At 43.7% G+C, this 20,377-nt stretch overlaps 1 protein-coding gene across 1 annotated transcript in view; it reads right to left on the bottom strand.

Annotated features, from left to right (window-relative positions):
- Positions 1 to 20,377, bottom strand: part of LOC141100159 (uncharacterized) — a 77,290-nt gene that overhangs the window by 13,470 nt on the left and 43,443 nt on the right. The window lies entirely within an intron of this gene.

The following is a 20,377-nucleotide window of genomic DNA, read 5'->3' as shown; positions in this document are numbered from 1 at the left end:
GAGGAAGCTGAACAAAATGACACCTTGATATCTGCAATCTGATGTTTTATTCTAGAGAAATCCACATTCTTATATGTAAAGGATGCTTTGGATATTTTTTTTTCCTTTTCATTGTATTTGTTAGTCTCTTTTAGGGGACTAGAACCTAGGATTGTCTGTACCACTGTGCCCCCTGCTCAAGATTCATGTCTTTTACAGACCTCTGCTATCAGAGCAACTTATTGAGATTTTGTAATAAAGTCAAGGGGCTGTGGATGGGTACACAGAATGACAGCCTCCAGCATGGCGCACTGATAATAAGGTTGTCAAAGCTTGAGCTTCAAGTCTGCAGTCACACTTTTGAGCGGTCAGAATTCTCTGATACCAGGCAGCTGGCGAGCAAGGTAAAGCAAGCATTTGCTCTCATACAGTCAAATGCCGACTACATGTGTGCGGCCTCGCTCAACATGCTCGTTGCTGCAGGTCTGAAGCCCAAGCCTGGATAACCCCTTTGATGCCACGTTAACACGCAAAGCTGCACCAGCAACTGTTTAGAGGCAGGTCCTGGCTGTGTGATAAGGGGCAGGGTAACCCCCGAGAGCCAGTTACAGACTTACGCCATCCATGTACGACGGATGTCAAGAAAAGGTTGCAGGGGGTGTTCGGGACTTTTACACTGATGGCCTATCCTTAGGCCATCAATATCTGATGCAGAGTTGTGCCACACAATCGCCAATGGGCTGTTCCCAGTGCCAGACAGAAGTGTTCAGTTGCACAGCAAGACAGCATAACTCCATCAACTGTATAGTAGCCGCAGCCAGGTACTGCACATCACACGCCCTATTCTAATCAATAAATAATATATTTTAAAAACATTCAAAAGACTGAACATACAAATATTAAAGGGGTATTCTTCCATCTCCAAGATGCTATCCCAATATGTAGCAGGTCTAATAGCAGCAAATACCTCCAAATAGAAATGTAGTATAGTTCTTTTGATTCACAATGTCTCTTTCCTCATGTGCAGGCATTGCAGGACCTTAGATATCCATGGTTATGACCACTAGCAACTAGATAACTCACTATATCACTGTCATAACCATGGATATCTAAGGTCCTGCAATGCCGGCACATGAGGAAAGAGGCATAGAGAATCAGAATAACTACACTACAATTCTAATTGTGGGTATTTGCTAATATAATTATTACCCCTACTACATATTGGGATTGGATCTTGGAGATGGGCGTAGCCCTTTTAAGTTATTTTTGCATTTAAGTGAATAAGCCCTCTCTTTTGAACATTTTTTCCCTGCGATTTATATGCAAAAAAAAATCTGTTGGGACAACGCTAGCGAATCTGAGAATGTTGGGAATTCTGCAAGTTTCTTATAGGCTCAAGTGTGGACCGATTCAAACTGCTGCTATGCAACGGCCCCAGTTTTAGAGGAAGAAATCTGACACAAGGAACTCTGTAACAGATGGCACAGAAAACTTTTTTCGAATAGTGCTTGTCCACTACTGGACAACTCTAATTCCAAGATCCCAATTAAAATAGTGAATACTTACATGATCCTCCAGCACCATTCCAGCGATGTTGGTACTGCTGACCCCAGAGGCTCACATGACTTGTGTCATGTGCCAGCTGAAGCCCATAGCTATTCCATCAGGTCATTGGCTCTGACAAGCAGCCACTCAATGGGCTGCCATGTCAGCCTCCGGGAACAGCGGTGTCAAGTCAACATAGATGGCACGGCGCTGCATGAAGCGAGAGTACACCGATCCTACTTTTCTTTGGGGTCCTGAAACAGTCCATAGACTTTCAAAGTCCAGCCAGTCCATACATTACTCTGATGGACATTCTACAACCTCCACGCAGCATAATCCGCTCGCACTAGATGGTGGGGGTGCGAATCCAACCATCAATCACTGCCAGATTTCCCACAGAGAAAATAAATATGGTTTATTACCATATTTACCTTTTCAATCTCTGTATGCACAGCGCTCACCCAGCTCACACTTGCAATGCCGGTGAATCCTGACAGTGTGCACATAGCACACTGTCAGGATTCATAAAGTCTGCGCACACATAGGGGGGACTGCAGACATTTATCAGGTCAGACAACCCCTTTAAGCTGGGGTTAGCGGACAACCCCTTTAATGTAAATCTAGGACAGTTCTGGAAGGTTTAGATACCCCAACAAATAATGCATGGGGCTCATCATACACAAGAACTTATAATTTTGCCTTATAATCTCGGGGCCATAAACAAGACCCATAGAAAGAAGCCCCTCCCCCCAGAGACCCCAGTAATGAAGCCCTCGCAGTCACCACCCTATATGTAACACATAAGCCTCTGCCCCCAGAGCCACACACGATACACAGCGACATGAAGACAAAGTACAAACCACACAAGCGCCAGCCAGAGCCCTCTTCTCACTAACAGCAGCCCGTCCTCTGTGCTGGAAGTAATCCGGGTTCCAACTGCAATTACTTCCGGCTCTTCTGCCTCATACATCACACGTGACTTAGCAGCCTACAATGATTGGCCGAAGGAATGCGGGCAGTGCCAGAATCCAAGATGGCTGATTGTGTGGAGAAGATCAAACAACATACAGAATATGCAACGCAGACACCATCTTTTCGTAGCGCTTTTGAGCAGTGGAGTCCATTTTGTTTTGGTCATTTCAACCTTGCTTTGTTATTAGTTGTTGAGCAGGGTGTGCCTTTTTCTCAAAGAAGGCAGGCAGCATTCATTTTGTGAACTTAAGTCTGACTCCAGCTGTTAATGTGAGAAAGGACACACTAAAAGAAAGTACAAGACATTACTTGTGTGTGGAAAAAGCTGTACAAGCCTCCTTGGAAGTCTATCACCCTAATCGCTGTGCACGGCCCCTATAGACATCAGTATACTTGCTAAATGTCTAAAATTATGCAAGAGACACCATGAAAGGGGCAAATTTCCCGATGGCGGCCCACCTACCATTTATTCCTCAGCGCTTTTCAATGGCGCTGAAGAATAAGTAAATAGCGCCGCCCCGCAGGTGCAATTCCCACAGGTGACAGCCGTATATGACAGCTGACTCCCTGTAGTATCCGCCACGGACTGTTTTGTTACCAAAATTAAATCCCTTAAATACCACTAAGTGGTTAAAAGGGGGTTACAAAACCACCTTTGGCAGGATCAACTCCCTAAGCGGGGCCTGATCGTTGCCATGGTACCCTAAGGTCATCTGATGAGGGTAAGGCAGCCTGTGAGATCCTGCGATCTTGCAGGCTGTGTCAATGACAGAATACCATAAAAAAACATGATGTCACAAAAAGATTTTTATTAATTTTTTTTTTTTTAAACCAATTGAAATGAAAACTAAAAATAAATGTGTGATGCAGGAGGCACGGAATTACTGACGGATCAGCAAGAAGATGTCATATATAAAAAATATACAAATGAAAAAATAACAAAACAAATTGCATAAATAAAATGAAAATAAATGATTCTAATTACTGCTGAATATAAATAAACAATACCAATGAATCAAGAAATTAACACCAAGAAGTGAATTCTATAATATTTTCAATCTATCCAAGACATGATTAATTCATAAATATGTTATATAGTTTGATAAAAAATGAATATCATGAAAAATTATAATTAATGCCCACACAAAGTAAATAAAGTGCACATTAAATAGTCCATACTGCAATGTGGTCAGCCATGATCAAGTAAAGTGCAATAGTGAAGATAAATGAGAAATCTCATACCAATCTGTGGGACTCCAACCACTCCAACGCGCATTTCACTAGCGATATATTTTTTAGCAGGAATTTGAATATCTCTTTTTGGGTTATATATTGTGCTTGATATTCTTAGCTTTTTTATGATCAAAATATTCATGGTATTTCTTTTCGATATAGGTGTTTTGTGTCACTGACAGGTCTCAGACACTGCCGTGCACGAGCACTGCAATGTATGAGACCAGCAATCAAAATAAAATATATATTTGTAAAAAAAAAGTAAAATAAAATATATACAAAAAACACACACAAATCAAGAAAAGTTGTTTCGCTGGTAAAAATGCAGCGTTTGCATTAAAACAAAAATAAACAAAGTACACATAATTGGTATCGCCGCATCCGAAACGAACTGATCTATAAAACTGGAACGTTATTTATTCCGTATGGTGAACACTGTAAAAAAAAAAAAAAAAACATGCCAAAAAATGTGTTTTTTTCATCCTACTGTTACACAAATAAGGAAATAAAAAGTGATTAAAGAGTCGAATATAAAAGAAAATTGGTATAAATTACAAAGACAAACCATCCCGCAAGAAACAAGCCCTAATATGGCTCATTTGGCAAAAAAATAAAAAAGTTACAGCTCTCAGAATATGACGATGCCAAAACAAATTCATTTTTGTGAAATATTGTTTTTAGTGTGTAAAAATAGCAAAGTATAAAAAATGCAATACAAATTTGGTATCGCTGTAATCATACAACCCCGACGAACAAATCAGTCTTATCACTTTTACTGCATGGTGAACCGCTCAAAACTAAAAACAATAACTGAATTGGCTGGTTTTTGTTCATTATGCATCTAAAAATTCTGATTAAAAAGCAATCAAAAAACGTTATGTGCCCCAAAATGGTACCAAAAAGATCTGCAACTCGCTGCAAAAAATGTAAAAAGCTGCAACTCTCAAAATATGGCGACGAAAAAATGTTTTGTTTTTTTAAAAAGCATTTTAACTAAGCAGCAAAATATAAAAAAAGCGTTATAAATCTGGTATCGCTGTAATCATATTGACCAGAAGAGTAAAGTTGTCTAATCATTTATACCGAAAGGTGAACCGTGCAAAAATAAAAATAAGAACTATTCTTGCACCGTTGTCTATTTGTTCATTGTGCCTCCCAAAAATCGGAATGAGGCTCGGCTCACATTTATCCTATGCTCTCTGCTGAGGTTACCGTTGGCTGTTGAAGCTGCGTTCCCAGCTGGGCTGAATGTCACCGCAGTTCAGCCCGGCTAGGAACGCAGACTCAATGACCCGTGCTAACCTCGATGAGTTCACCGCTGGTCACTGATGCTGCACTCACAGCAGCTCATTCCTCAGTTCTCAGCCTGGACTATCGCATCTTGGTACTATTCAGGTTCAAAACGGTTTATCCCCAGACATGGATTATGGCGTGGGACAGAATGTCGGACAGGTAATGGATATTGTTTATTTTTGTTTTATTACAGGAGACAAGGTCTTAAATGGAATGGGCGTTCTTCATTTTTAAATAAAAAAGGAAAAAAGTGTGTTTTGTTTATTTCAAATAAAAGTCTTTATACTTGCTGTGTTTATTTACAGTACAACTATAGGATTAATAATAGATAAGCGTCTTACAGATGCCTCTCCATTACTAAGCCGTGGGCTTGATGTGACCATATAATACAAAGGTGACATCAACCCCAGAAATATGAACCCCACTTGCCACCGCCACAGGGCAAGTGCGAAGAGCCAGGCAAACCATCAGAACTGGCACATCTAATAGATGTGCCTTTTCTGGGCGGGGCCAATATCCATTACCCCTTAGGCCTGTTTCACACTTCCGTTTTTGACTATCAGTCAAAATCCACTGTTTTGCAAAAAAACGGATCCGCCATTTTTTTTTGGCGGATCCATTTTTTTCCCCATTGATTTGCCTTACTGGCAGATCTTGATGGATGGCCATCCGTTGGATCCGTTTTTTGCGGATCCGTCAATTTTTTTGCGTCTGCCGACATGCCTGGACGGACCATGCAACTTTTTTTTGCTGCAGGATCCGCATTTTATAGTGCGCATGCCCTGGGGAATGAAGTCAGCTGGAAATTTAACCCTGAAATCATTTCTGGTGGACAGAAAAAAATTCTCTCTCTCTCTCCTTCTTCCCGGGCTGCGGTTCCTTTAAAATCTTTAGTCATCGGATCCGTCAAAAAAAACGGTCCGGTGGCATCCGTTCACATCAGTTAGCAACGGATCCGCTTTCCGCCATTTTGGCGGATTTTAGCTGACACAAAAAAACTGAAGTGTGTCACAGGCCTTACCAGGCTGAGAATACCAACCCCCTGCTCTCTAGTTTAGCTTGTCTGGTTGTCAATGGGCACAATGTATTGAGCACTACAGTGCTTCTTGTCTCTTGAAAATTCCCATGGAGTCTACATCCTCACTACACCCGTAGATGAATACCCAGAGGGGTGTAATTTCCCAAATGGGGTCACTTGAGGGTGCGGAAGGAAACAGGAATAGAAGTGGCACTCCAACACGGTAAAAAAATAGAAAAAAAATTATATAAGGCATGTTAGCCATGTTTAAAAACAAAATAAACACCTTTTCTGGCACGTACACAGCACCCTTAGTCATAGTTCCTATGACAAAGGGCGCTGTGTACTCGCCAGAAAAGGTGTTTATTCTGTTTTTAAACATGGCTAACATGCTTTAAATAAAGTTTTTTCTATTTTTTTACTGGGTTGGAGGGCCACTTCTGTAGTGCCTCCGTCCCGGTCCACTTCCCGGCTCTCACCTGTTACCTCGGGGCTGCCGTCTCAGCGCGGTGCCCGCAGGGGTCGCCGGTCTCCTGGGGCTCCCGTCCTGTGTCCCGCAGTGCCTACTCCTGCTTCCTGGACGCTGCGCATGTCCTGCAGGTCTCCGGGGGCGCGAGCACTCCCGGTCTCTTAAAGAGACAGCGCGCCATTTTTAAAATTAGGTTTCAGCCATTGGCTGATTGTCTTGTACTATTTCAGGCACCTCTGCCCTTAGGGAGGTGCCTGAGCAAGTGTTTCCTGTTGCTAGTTCTCAGGTTCCTGTACCTGCGTGTCAATGCTCTGCTGCATCTTGCTAATACTAGTTTGTCTCCTCAGAGTGTCCTATGTGTCTTCCCACGCCTTCGAGGACTACGCCATCACCTCCTGCATCTCTTTGTGCATGCAGCTGTCCGCTATTCACTTCTGCCGCTCATCTCCTGTCTGGTTCTCTGCTACTTGCAGTTCATGCCTGCCCGCCAGTCCGGTCGAGTCAGCTTCCACGTAACCTGGGTCAAACTGGAAGTTGCATCTTGCGTCTCTTGCACTTTCAATTCTGACCCTGTCTGAGGGGTCTTACTACGGAAGTCTGGGACTCGCTTAGTCACACCCCCTTCGGAGCCCACCTGTGCAGTGGTCCAATGGTTCCACAAAAATTTAAATAAATGAATGTGCACTTCACCATCTGTGCCTCCGTTTCCATTCGTTACAACTTCTATTCCTGTTTTCCTTCTGCTATCTGCTGTGCTCACCAGCTGAATCTGGCACCCACCTGTGTTCTCCTTGATTGGACCCAGCCTCATTTGGTTGTATGTTTGGATCATGTGTCACGCTCCCATACCTCTTTCCATTGAGGGTGGTTTCTGCTGTTTTGAACTTAGGGGCTCTGCAAATGGAATCTGAAAACTATTCTAGGAAAATGGTGCTCCTTCACTTCAGAGTCCTGCCGTGCGCCCAAACAGTAGATTCTGACCACATGTGGGGAAGCAGCATACTCAGGAAAAAATGGACCCCAAATCTATTGTGAAATTTCTCCCGTTACTCTTGTGAAAATCAGTTTGGGAAAAAAGCAACATTTTCAGGAAAAAATTTAATGTTTAATTTTCACGGCCAAATATTATAAAAGTCTGTGAAGCACCTATAGGTTCAAAATGGTCGTCACAGCCATACTTGAATTCCTTGAGGGGTATAATTTTCAAAATTCGCTTGTGGGGGTTACTGCTGTTTTAGTACCTTGGGGGCTCTGCAAACACTACATGACATCCACAATCTATTCTATCCATATTTATGCTCCAAAAATCAAATTGCATCCTTTCCCTTCCAAGCCTTGCCGTGTTTCCAAACAGTAGTTTCTGACCAAATATGAGGTATTAGTATACTTAGTAGAAATTGCACAACAAATTGTGGGTCCATTTTCCCATTTTACTCTTGAGGAAAATTAAAAATTTAGGGTTAAAGCAACATTTTTGTAAAAATGATTTTTTTTTTCCAAGGTTGCATTACCTCCTGTGAAGGACTTGAAGGGTTGACACATTTTCCAAATGTGATTCTAAATATGTTGAGGGGTGCGGATTTTAAAATGGGATCTTGGTTCTGACAAATTGGCCCTTCAAAATCACTTCAAAAGTTAAATGGTTACTAAACATAAAGGTTTTGTAAATTTAATTTAATTGAAAAAAAATGGAAAATTGCTGCTAAACGTTTAAGCCTTCGAACATCCTAACAAAAAATTATTTCAGTAATGATGCTGATGAAAAGTAGATGTGGTAACTGATTAACTATTTTGTATGGTATGGATATCTGTTTTAAGGGCATAAAAATTAAAAGTTAAAAAAATTTCAAATGTTTGTCAAATTTTAGATATATTGATATATAAACACAAACTATATTGAACAATATACTGCGAAAAACAGTCTAAAAATCACCAAGATATGTGGAAATATTCCAGAGTTATTACAACATAAAGTGACATGTCATATTTGAAAAATTTGTTCTGGTCTGGAAGGTCGAAACATTCTTCAATGGTAATGGGTTAAACACCCACCCAATACCTCCATTCTGACGTTTCTGGGGACTTACCTGCAAGCACCAGCAAGAAGGGGTGCCAAGGAATGAGCTCTAAACTGTCCTGATTCATCAGGTTTCTGAAAAGACGACTCCGAGTGGCAGACATTGCACCACAGGCATTACAACAGCATAATGCTCACCACGATATACAGTAGAGGATCACTAAACAATTCTACCCATGTGCATACGGATTTCATCTATATCCTACAGAACTGCCTTGTTCAACAACACAAGGACAGACACTTTTTAAGCAATTAGGTACAGTTGTGCTCAAAAGTTTACATACCCAAACAGAATTTTTGCTTTCTTGGCCTTTTTGTCAGGGACTATGAATGATAACACCAAAACTTTTTCCCCATTCATGGTTAGTGGTTGGGTGAAGCCGTTTATTGTCAAACCACTTTGTTTTCTCTTTTTAAATCACAATGACAACTCAAAACATCTAAATGACCCTGGTCAAAAGTTTACATATCCAATTTCTTAATACCGTGTATTGCCCTCTCTAACATCAATGACAGTTTGAATATTTTTTTTATGGTATGTGATAAAACACTCCGGGATTGCCTTTGCTGGGGTCAAAGGTCACTTGCGTTCAGCATGAAACTCAGGTGCAGAGCTGGGATTCGTGTATAACTGACCCTGGGTCAGGTTTATTAACGGTGAAAGCAATGCAAAAGGAAATAAAACATAAAACAAATCCTTGCCTGTCCGGCACTAACTAAACAATGGACAGCCTAACTACCAACTGACGGGCTTCTCCCGTCCAGCCAAACCACAGTTGCAGTGGGCACTGCTTCCACTCACGTGTGTCTCTCACACAGACAGGCTCTCTGTGTTCCCAGGCTGAGACACTCACACAACCACCTGGCATCCTTTTATATCCACCTCCCATTATTCATTAGCAAGCAGGTGTGATACTGACCAGACTAGGCCACATAGGAAAGGAATCTGGGCGAGATATACCTGCCCTCATCCACTATTCCCACATGATTCTCACATATCCCCCCCCTCTGCTCAGACCACTCCGGTCGAGCAATGACACCCGCCAAACAGTGTACTCGGGACAGGGCATCTGCATTTCCCATCTGTACCCCTGGGCGGTGCTCCACCGTAAAAGTGTAGGCCTGCAGGGCAAGGAACCACCGGGTCACCCGGCTATTCCGTTCCTTGTTCAAGTGCATCCACTTGAGAGGGGCATGGTCAGTGATCAGCCTGAACTTTCGGCCCACCAGGTAATATTTGAGGGCCTCTAGAGCCCACTTAATGGCAAGGCACTCTTTTTCTACGACTGCATACCTTTGCTCGTGTTTATTCAGCTTCCTGCTGAGATAGAGGACTGGGTGTTCCACTCCGTCCCTCACTTGTGAGAGTACGGCCCCGATACCGGTATCAGAGGCATCTGTTTGTACCACAAACTCGCTGCAGAAGTCCGGAGTCACCAGTACGGGCTGAGAGCAAAGTGCCCGTTTTAGGCTATGGAAGGCTTCTTCAGCCTCTAAACTCCATTTAATCATGACGGAGTCTTTCCCTTTTGTAAGATCCTTCAGGGGGGTAGCGATGGCTGCAAAATTGGGTATGAACCGGCGATAATAGCTGGCGATCCCCAGGAAGGCTTGTACCTGCTTCTTGTTGACAGGTTGCAGCCAATCCTGAATCTTAACCTGGGGTTTAACAACACCCCTCCCAATTACATACCCCAAATACCGGGCTTCTTCTAGCCCGATGTGACATTTCTTGGGGTTCGCGGTTAGACCTGCCTCCCACAGGTCGTCAATCACAGCTTGTACTTTCTGGAGATGAGTCTCCCAGTCCAAGCTGTAAATGACAATGTCGTCCAAATAGGCCGAAGCGTACCGCCTATGTGGCCTCAGGACTCGATCCATCAGTCTCTGTAAGGTCGCCGGTGCTCCGTGCAGTCCAAACGGCATATACACATACTGAAATAGACCTTCTGGGGTAGCAAATGCCGTCTTTTCTCTGGCAGCCTCCGCCAGAGGGATCTGCCAATACCCCTTTGTTAGGTCTAGGGTCGTAATATACCAGGCTTTTCCTAACCGATCTATTAACTCGTCGACCCGGGGCATAGGGTAGGCATCAAATTTTGAGACCGCATTCAGTTTCCTGAAGTCATTGCAGAACCGGATGGTGCCGTCCGGTTTAGGAATTAGCACAATCGGGCTGGACCAAGCACTGTGCGATTCCTCAATGACACCTAACTCTAACATTGCCTTCACTTCTCGGGAAACGGCTTCACGGCGCGCTTCCGAGATTCGTTAGGGCTTTACGTGAACTGTGACACCAGGTTCCGTTACAATGTCATGTTTCATTAGCGTAGTCTGCCCGGGTTTTTCTGAGAAAAACTTTTGGTTGTGAAGTAGAAACTGCCTGACCTCAGTCTTTTGCCGCTCCGAGAGAGTCTCTGCAACCCGTACCTCCGGTACGGTATGTGAGCAGACGGTACGGGCCAGCTCCGCTGACAAGGCAGACCGATCTTTCCAGGGTTTTATCAGATTTACATGATAAATCTGTTCAGGTTTCCGTTTACCTGCCTGGTATACTTTGTAGTTTACTTCACCAACTATTTCCTTAATCTCAAAGGGGCCCTGCCACTTTGCCAGGAACTTACTGTCCACCGTGGGGACCAGGATCAACACCCTATCTCTGGGTACAAACGTACGGATCTTGGCGCCCCTATCATAGATTCTTTTTTGGGCTCCTTGAGCCTGTATCATGTGTTCTTTGACGATAGGCATAACAGCCGCAATACGGTCCTGCATTTGTGTGACGTGATCTATCACTGTTTTAAACGGTGTGACCTGACCCTCCCAGGTTTCTTTTGCAACGTCTAACAGTCCGCGAGGACGTCGGGCGTACAATAACTCGAAAGGCGAGAATCCCGTGGAAGACTGGGGTACTTCCCTGATGGCAAAAAGCAAATACGGAAGTAAATAGTCCCAGTTCTTCCCATCCTTGTCTATCACCTTTCTCAGCATCTGCTTCAGAGTTTTATTGAACCGTTCGACCAACCCGTCTGTTTGAGGGTGATACACGGATGTGCGTAACGGTTCGATTTGTAACAATCGGCAGAGCTCCTTCATTACCCTGGACATAAAGGGGGTCCCCTGGTCGGTGAGTATCTGTTTTAGTATACCGACCCGACTAAACACATGCACCAGTTCCTTGGCAATCGTCTTGGTGGCCGTGTTACGCAAAGGGATGGCCTCCGGGTAACGAGTGGCATAATCCAAGATGACCAGGATATGTTGGTGTCCACGTGCAGACCGTGGAAGGGGCCCAACTAAATCCATCCCAATCCTCTCAAACGGGACTTCAATAATAGGTAGGGGTACCAAAGGGCTACAGAACCGGGGCTTAGGTGCAGAGGCTTGGCAGTCAGGACAAGACTCACAATATACACGAATATCGTGATGCATGCCTGGCCAAACAAAACAGTGTAATATCCTTTTGGTGGTTTTCTGGACTCCCAGGTGACCTCCCATCACATGTCCGTGGGCCAGGTCCAGCACCTGCCGCCGGTAGGGTTTTGGCACGACTAATAGTTGCACCGTATCTTCCCCCTTTTTCTCTGAGTAAATCATTCTCCAGAACCATGTAAGGATATGCCAACCTAGAGCCAGGTTCTACGGGTACCCCATTTATCACTTTTACATTTGTCCTAGCCTGAGAAAGGGTAGGATCCTTTATTTGCTCGCTTTGGAAGTCATCTTTCTGAACTTCTAAATCCGGCAAACGGGGAGGTGGACGGCTGTCGGCCTCCTCCTCTTCCCCGGTCTCCTCCGTATCACCCGCCATGACTGAAAACGGGAACTGCAGTTCATTTCCCGCAGACTCTTCCCCCGAGTCTTCCGGGGAGACATCTTCCAGGGGTTCGAGACCCCCACGCGCCCTGGGAGAAGAATCATGTACACTATTACCCGAGGGCATCAACTGATTCTCCCACAATTGCCAGAAGTGGGGAAAATCCCGGCCCAGGATAACATCATGCAATAACGTCGGGACGAGTCCCACTTTATGTTGCACAGACCCATAGGAAGTAGTAATGCATATGACCGTGGTGAGGTAGGAACAGGTGTCTCCATGCACACATGTTACAGAAAATTTGTCTGATGGTCCAGTCGGGGCTGACACCAGACTGGCCTTCACCAGAGTCACCACACTTCCCGAGTCTAACAATGCCACCACATTTTTGCCATCAACAATTAAATCACACAAGTGTTTTTCCACATTCTTTTGACCTGCATTCACACTCACCACCCGTGCAACCATAGACATGCGGTTTTTAGAGTCTGTGACGTCGCACTGCATGGGTTCAGTAGTGACCGGACAGTTCGCAGCAATATGTCCCATCTCTTGGCAGCGGAAACACCTAACGGGCCCCTTGTTTAGACCATAGTTCGTTACTCTCGGCCTCGCAGTGCGGGCAGTCCCGTTTTCCTCCCCCACTGTCTTAGGGATTTTTCCATCTCCCCTACTCCCTGGAACAGTCTTACCGGTTCCACATGGAGATGATGAAGAACGAGGTGGGGTAGCGTCGTCTCGGAGTCCTTCCGCCACGGAGTAACGTTCAACCAGATCCACCAGTTGATCTGCCGTCGTAGGATTTCCATGGCTTACCCACTTCCTCAGGGCTGGCGGTAGAGCTCTCAAGTACTTGTCCATGACGACTCTCTGGATTATCTCTGGCGCTGTCAATACCTCGGGTTGTAGCCACTTCTTCGTCACGTGGATCAGGTCGAACATCTGTGACCGCGGTGGTTTATCCGGCTGATAAGTCCATTGATGCACTCTCTGTGCACGGACAGCGGTCGTCACTCCCAGCCGGGCCAAGATCTCGGCTTTCAGTTTGTCAAAGTCCTGCGCGGCTTCAGGCTCTAAGTCATAATAAGCCTTTTGGGCCTCACCGGAAAGAAACGGGGCAATCAGGCCGGCCCATCGTGCCTTCGGCCATTTTTCTCGCACCGCCCTCCGTTCAAACGTGGTCAGGTATGCCTCGACGTCATCTTCGGTCGTCATCTTCTGCCAGTACCGACTCACGTGAATCACTCACGACTCGGCTTCCAGGTTAACCTCATGTAGGCTTGCCAGGCGCTGCGCCACCTGCTGGAGAAGCGAACGATCGGTAACTGTCATGTCCACCAACTCCTTCAGCTGGGCCATCATCACCCGATTAGCTTCTTGCTGGACGGCGGTGGACTGTACCAGCGCTTTCACCACGTCCTCCATGCTCATGCTTGCAACGTGATGCCCGCGTTCTCCACCACAATGTGATAAAACACTCCGGGATCGCCTTTGCTGGGGTCAAAGGTCACGTGCGTTCAGCATGAAACTCAGGCGCGGAGCTGGGATTCGTGTATAACTGACCCTGGGTCAGGTTTATTAACGGTGAAAGCAATGCAAAAGGAAATAAAACATAAAACAAATCCTTGCCTGTCCGGAACTAACTAAACAATGGACAACCTAACTACCAACTGGCGGGCTTCTCCCGTCCAGCCAAACCACAGTTGCAGTGGGCACTGCTTCCACTCACGTGTGTCTCTCACACAGACAGGCTCTCTGTGTTCCCAGGCTGAGACACTCACACAACCACCTGGCATCCTTTTATATCCACCTCCCATTATTCATTAGCAAGCAGGTGTGATACTGACCAGACTAGGCCACATAGGAAAGGAATCTGGGCGAGATATACCTGCCCTCATCCACTATTCCCACATGATTCTCACAGGTAGTTATGGATGAGGTTTTTAATTTTTTTCAAATGGTAAAGCTGCCCACTCTTCTTGGTAATAAAGCCTCCAGGTTCCTGTAAATTCCTGGGCTGTCTGGCATGAACTGCAGCCTTGACATCTCCCCTGAGTGGCTCAATGATATTGAGGTCAGGAGACTGAGATGACCTCTCCAGAACCTTAACTTTGTTCTGTTGTAGTCAATGACAGGTCGACTTGGCCTTGTGTTTTCGATCGTTGTCATGTTAGAACATCCAAGTACGTCCCATGCGCAGCAGTATTTTCTGACAACGTGCTGCATTCATCTTTCCTTCAACTTTGACCAAGTTTCCTGTGCCTTTGTAGCTCACACATCCTCAAAACATCAGCGATCCACCTCTGTGCTTTACAGTAGGAATGGTGTTCCTTTCATAATAGGCCTTGTTGACCGATCTCCAAATGTAACGTTTATGGTTGTGGCCAAAAAGTTCAATTTTGGTCTCATCATTCCAAATTACCGTGTTCCAGAAGTTTTGGGGTTTGTCTCTGTGCTGTTTTGCGTATTGTAGGCAAGATACTTTGTGGCATTTGACAAAGTAATGGCTTTCTTCTGGTGACTTGACCATGCAGCCCATTTTTCTTCAAGTGCCTCCTTCTTGTTCATCTTGAAACAAGCACACCACTAGTTTTCAGAGAGTCCAGTATTTCAGCTGATGTTATCTGTGGGTTTTTCTTTGCTTCCCGAAAAATTTTCCTGGCAGTAGTGGACAAAAATTTTATTGGTCTACCTGACCGTTGTTTTGTTATGACAGAGCCCCTGATTTTCCAGTTGTTAATCACAGTTTGAACACTGCTGACTGGCATTATCAATTCATTGGATATTTTTTTGGATCCCTTTCCTGTTTTATACAGTTCAACTACGTTTTCCTGTAGATCCGTTGACAATTCTTTTGCATTCCCCATGACTCACAATCCAGAAATGTCAGTGGCTTGATGAAAGATGCAAGAGTCTGTCTGGATCCCAGAAATTCACTCAGCTTTAATACACACACTCTGATTACAAGCAAACAGGTCACAGGTGATGATGTTACCTTTAGTGGCCAGTCAAACCTATTTGTTTCAACTTCTGTGCAAGTTATCAGGCCAAAATCACCAGGGTATGTAAATTTTTGACCAGGGTCATTTGGATGTTTTGAGTAGTCATTATGTTTTAAAAAGAAAAAAAACACAGTAGCTTGACAATAAATAACTTCACCCAACCACTAAACATGAGTGGAGAAAAAGTTTTGGTTTTATCATTCATATTCTCTGAAAAAAAATTCTGCAAGGGTATGTAAACTTTTGAGCACAACTGTAGTATAACTATTTTTTCAGGATTTTGCTTTTATGATCTTCAACTAAATGTGCTTTCACATTGCGTTCTGTGTCCCCATCAGGGCATACATCTGAAATCCTCCTCAAAACGGGGTCCGGATGCATGCGCCGACGGGGCAATAGACTGTAATGGTGAGCATTCACTTTGCCGTGCACCATTTTCGGGCTTATACGCCTACTGGAGACGAACACCCAGAAGCAGTCTACTATGTCTCAGTGTCCGCCTCCTGTAAGCGTACACTCCTGAAAAAAGTGTTACCATTACAGTCTACAGCCCTGCTGGCACATGCGTCCGGACCTTGTTTTGCGGGGGATTTAGGGGGTATGCCCGACGGAGACATAAAAATGCAATGTAAAAGCACCCTAAGGTGCCTATAGACAACTCAGGAGTACAACTCCAGTTTTTCTGGAACACAACATAGCAGTCTGTAATCCAAGAGTTTATACTGTATTTAAACGGAACTTGTCATTTCCACAAATACTATTAGTACTCAGCTGATTTAAAGGGATTCAGTCAGCACAGAATGACTGTTCAAACCAAGTACAGCCGCTCGGTGCAACTTCCCACCTACTTAATTTCTACCTACCTATGCCATTCTCTGGCTGTATAAAGACAGATCTGTCGCTCAATGAAGAAAGGGGAGGGGTTGAGATAGACGGAAAAACAAGTATGTCAGAAGATGCTCTTAAATGTTTGGTCATGCCAAGCGTTCACCGAGTGCCTCTACCTAGTTTGTTTCGGTTTCCTCTCTGAAGATACAATTTACAGATTTAATTCTCCAGAGGAGCATGTAAAGCGTTTAAGTCTGCTCATACTGGCATGCCAGACCTGCCATGTCACTCCCCACAAGAAGAAACCTTACCCCTTAGATTCCAGTCTTAGCCTATCGCCCAGCCAAATCAGATCTCATACTTTACAGTGATGAGGGGCATTACGCCAAAACACCATGTCTGCAAATTGAGATTTTGATTTGGCTTTTATCCCAAGTCATATTTCAAGGCTTGTTAAAGGGTTGATAATGACTTGGATTGCTGCACTAGAGTTGAAGTCCTCTTCCTCTCTGAAGAGACAATTTGCATATCTACCTAGTTTGGACAGTGATTCTGTGATGACAAACTTCCTTTTAACCCCTTTCTGACATTTGACATACTATTCCATCCATGTGTCCTAGGCCTTAATGCCCATGGACGGGATAGTACGTCATACACGATCAGCAGCGCTCACGGGGGGAGCGGGGCTGATCGTGGCCAAGTGTCAGCTGATTCTCACAGCTGACACCCGACACTAAGTGCCAGGAGCGGTCTCGGACTAGATAAGTTCCTTAGGGGGTCTACTTTCCAAAATGGTGTCACTTGTGGGGGGTTTCCACTGTTTAGGCACATCAGGGGCTCTCCAAACACAACATGGCATTTGATCTCAATTGCAGCCAATTTTGCATTAAAAAGTCAAATGGCATTCCGTCCCTTTCGAGCTCTGCCATGCGCCCAAACAGTGGTTTACAACCACATATGGGGTATCAGCGTACTCAGGAAAAATTGTACAACAACTTTTGGGGTCCAATTTCTCCTGTTACCCTTGGTAAAATAAAACAAATTGGATCTGAAGTAAATTTTTTGTGAAAAAAAGTTCAATGTTCATTATTTTTATCCTGTGAAACACCTGAAGGGTTAATAAACTTATATTAATATGTTTTTATGTTCAATTTTATTGAGCATTTTACAAAGAATATATTATATGCAAACAGATAATATATAGAATCATAGAAAATATCTAGTATTCAAAAATGAGAATACAACCATCTATCAGTAAATCAAACATACCATGGTAGACAATAATAGTAGCCATATGGCGAACGCCAACAAGGTATTCAAGAGAGGAAGTATCCTCTATATTATGCAGAGGACAGACATAGGGTAAAAACAAGCAGGAAAGAAAGACAAGGGAAGAGGGGGAAAAAGGAAAAAAAAAAAAAAAGGGGTTATGGATAAAGCAGTCCTTAAAATCATGTATATATTAATGTGCAAACTCCTATGTAACTGAAACATTCAGCGGAACAAATTATGGAAATCAGGTGAGTCCTGAAACAAAATCTATCCACTCCAAATCCTTCTAAATTTATAATTTGTACCATTGCAGTCTGCAGACAGCTCCTCCATTCTACAAAGATTGACCATTTCCTTATACCAGTCTAATATGTCAGGGGGATTTGTAAGTTTCCAAAACCGCGGGATTACCATTCGTGCTGCTGTTAGACAAAACCGAAGAATATCTCTCTTCTGAGTCCCTATTGAAGAAGGTAAAATTGACAGAAGAGCTATTTGAGGGGACCTTGCTACACGGTTTCCCGTGATTCGTTGATAATTGTCGAAAACCTTCTCCCAGAATGGCTTGATCTTAGAGCATTCCCACCAAATGTGAATCATAGAGCCCACCTCCCTCTCGCATCTCCAACAAACCCCTGAAACTGCTGGATATATTGCATGTAGTTTAGAAGGGTAATGATACCATCTCATAAGTATTTTATAGTTCTTCTCTTGTGCAATCCCAGCGCTAGCAAGTTTATGAGTGAAGAGAAACCCCCTTTCCCATTCCTCAGGAGACAAGCTTATCCCCAAGTCTCTCTCCCACGCCTGCTGAAATGTTAACTTCTCCGCTTCACCCTCTCTGCTTAATCCCCCATAAATCACAGATATAGCACGTGGAGGCTTATTTTCCTCTACGAACAATTTCTCAAGTTTGAAATCGAAATTTTATCAAAATTATGTGTTACTAGGAAGGATTGTAATTGCAAGTATTCAAACCACCTAATTTTCTCATTTGGAAACTGAGCCTGTATAGAGACAAAAGAAGGCAACTCCCCATTTTATAGCACCTGAAACAATCGGGTATCCTCCAGTGCCCTCCGACCGAGAAAAGATCCGCGCAAGTATCCAGGGAGAAAGGATGGATTGAAAAACAATGATGTAAGTGGGCTAATATTAGTATCTGGGAACCCCTTCTTTCTCAGAGTGTGCTATATTTTAAGTGTGTCTCTAGTTAAATTACAATTGACAATAGTCAATGACTCCCCAGAACACCACGGCAGATGTCTTAAAGGGACATCTAAACCCTCCTGTTCCGCTCCCACCCATTGTTTAGCATCAGCCCGAAAGTGCCAGTTTAGAATCCTAAGTAATGTAGTAGCCTGAAAATACCTCTTAAAATTGGGAAAACCAGCTCCACCTATAGATTTAGGTCGAGAAAGGGTCTGTATGCTTATGCGAGGTTTGAGTTTACCTCATATGAATTTGGTTAAAGCTGATCGTAATTTACAGAAGAATCTATGAGGGGGGGAAATCGGTATAGTTTGGAATATGTATAAGAAACGGGGTAAAACGTCCATTTTGATAGGATTCATCCTTCCAAAGCAGGATAGTTTAAATTTCCTATAATTCGCTAGGTCTCTGTATGTTCGGCTTAATAAAGCTTGATAGTTAAGCTCGAACAATTTACTAGGATCAGAAGGGACCACGACCCCTAGATATTTCAATGACACTCCTTGCCATTTAAATGGAAATTTATTCATGATTTGAAGGACCTCATTCTGAGAAAATGATATATTTAAGGCTTCTGATTTGGAATAATTGACTTTAAAATTACTAAGTGATCCGAACCTATCAAATTCTTTTAAAATCATTGGAAACGATATTTGTGGTTGTGAGATATAAAGGAGTAAATCATCTGCATACAGAGCTGTTTTATAAGAGTTAGGTCCTATCGTGTATCCATGAATACTGATATTATTTCTGATAGCGTTGGCTAGGTGTTCCATTACCACTGCGTAAAGTAATGGAGAAAGTGGGCAGCCCTGTCTGGTTCCATTGTTGATCTTGAATGGGCTGGATAATGAACCATTTATTCTAACCCGTGCTGTTGGACCATTATATAAGGCTAAGATTTTCTGTAGAAAGTGAGGACCTAGACCTATCTGTCTCAAGGCTTCCTCCATAAACCCCCAATGGACTCTATCGAAAGCCTTCTCTGCATCTACAGATAAGAGACCTAGTGGTGTGGAGCTAGTTTTTGCCTTGGAGATGATAAGTAATGTCTTAATGGTATTATCCCGGGCTTCTCGTCCTTTGACAAATCCCACCTGATCATTATTGACCAGGGAAGCAAGTAAAGGGGCTAGCCTCTCAGCTAAGATTTTTGAAAATAATTTAATGTCCATGTTTAAGAGAGAAATCGGCCTAAAGTTGGCAATTATTGAAGGGTCTTTACCTGGCTTAGGGAGCACACTAATGTGTGCTTCTAGAGACTGGGGAACAAAGCCAGTACTTTCATCAATAGCATTGAAAGTTTTTGCCATTATTGGAGAGCGTTGTTCCCTAAAGTCTTTATAAAACGCCGGTGTGAATCCGTCTGGACCAGGGCATTTACCCGACGGAGAGGACCGTATTGTCAAATCGATATCCTCTATTGAAATCTCCTCCTCTAAAGCTTTCAGAGCTGAACTACTCAACACAGGTAGGGATGTTTCCTGAATGTATTCTTTTATCTTATAGGAGAGGTCTAATGGGGGCATATCTGCGAATTGGTTCTTAATGTTGTATAAATTCTCATAGTAAGACTGAAAGAGATCCACAATTTATTTTGGGTTGTGTGTATCCCTGCCATTTTGTTTTTTAACAAACGGAATAAATGTAGCTGACGCAC

Source organism: Dendrobates tinctorius, unplaced genomic scaffold (assembly GCF_039654945.1).
Source record: "Dendrobates tinctorius isolate UK_male_01 unplaced genomic scaffold, ASM3965494v1 ptg000103l, whole genome shotgun sequence".
Lineage (NCBI taxonomy): Eukaryota > Metazoa > Chordata > Amphibia > Anura > Dendrobatidae > Dendrobates > Dendrobates tinctorius.
Note: the sequence above shows the minus strand (reverse complement) of the source record. Positions and strands in the feature narration are given on the sequence as shown.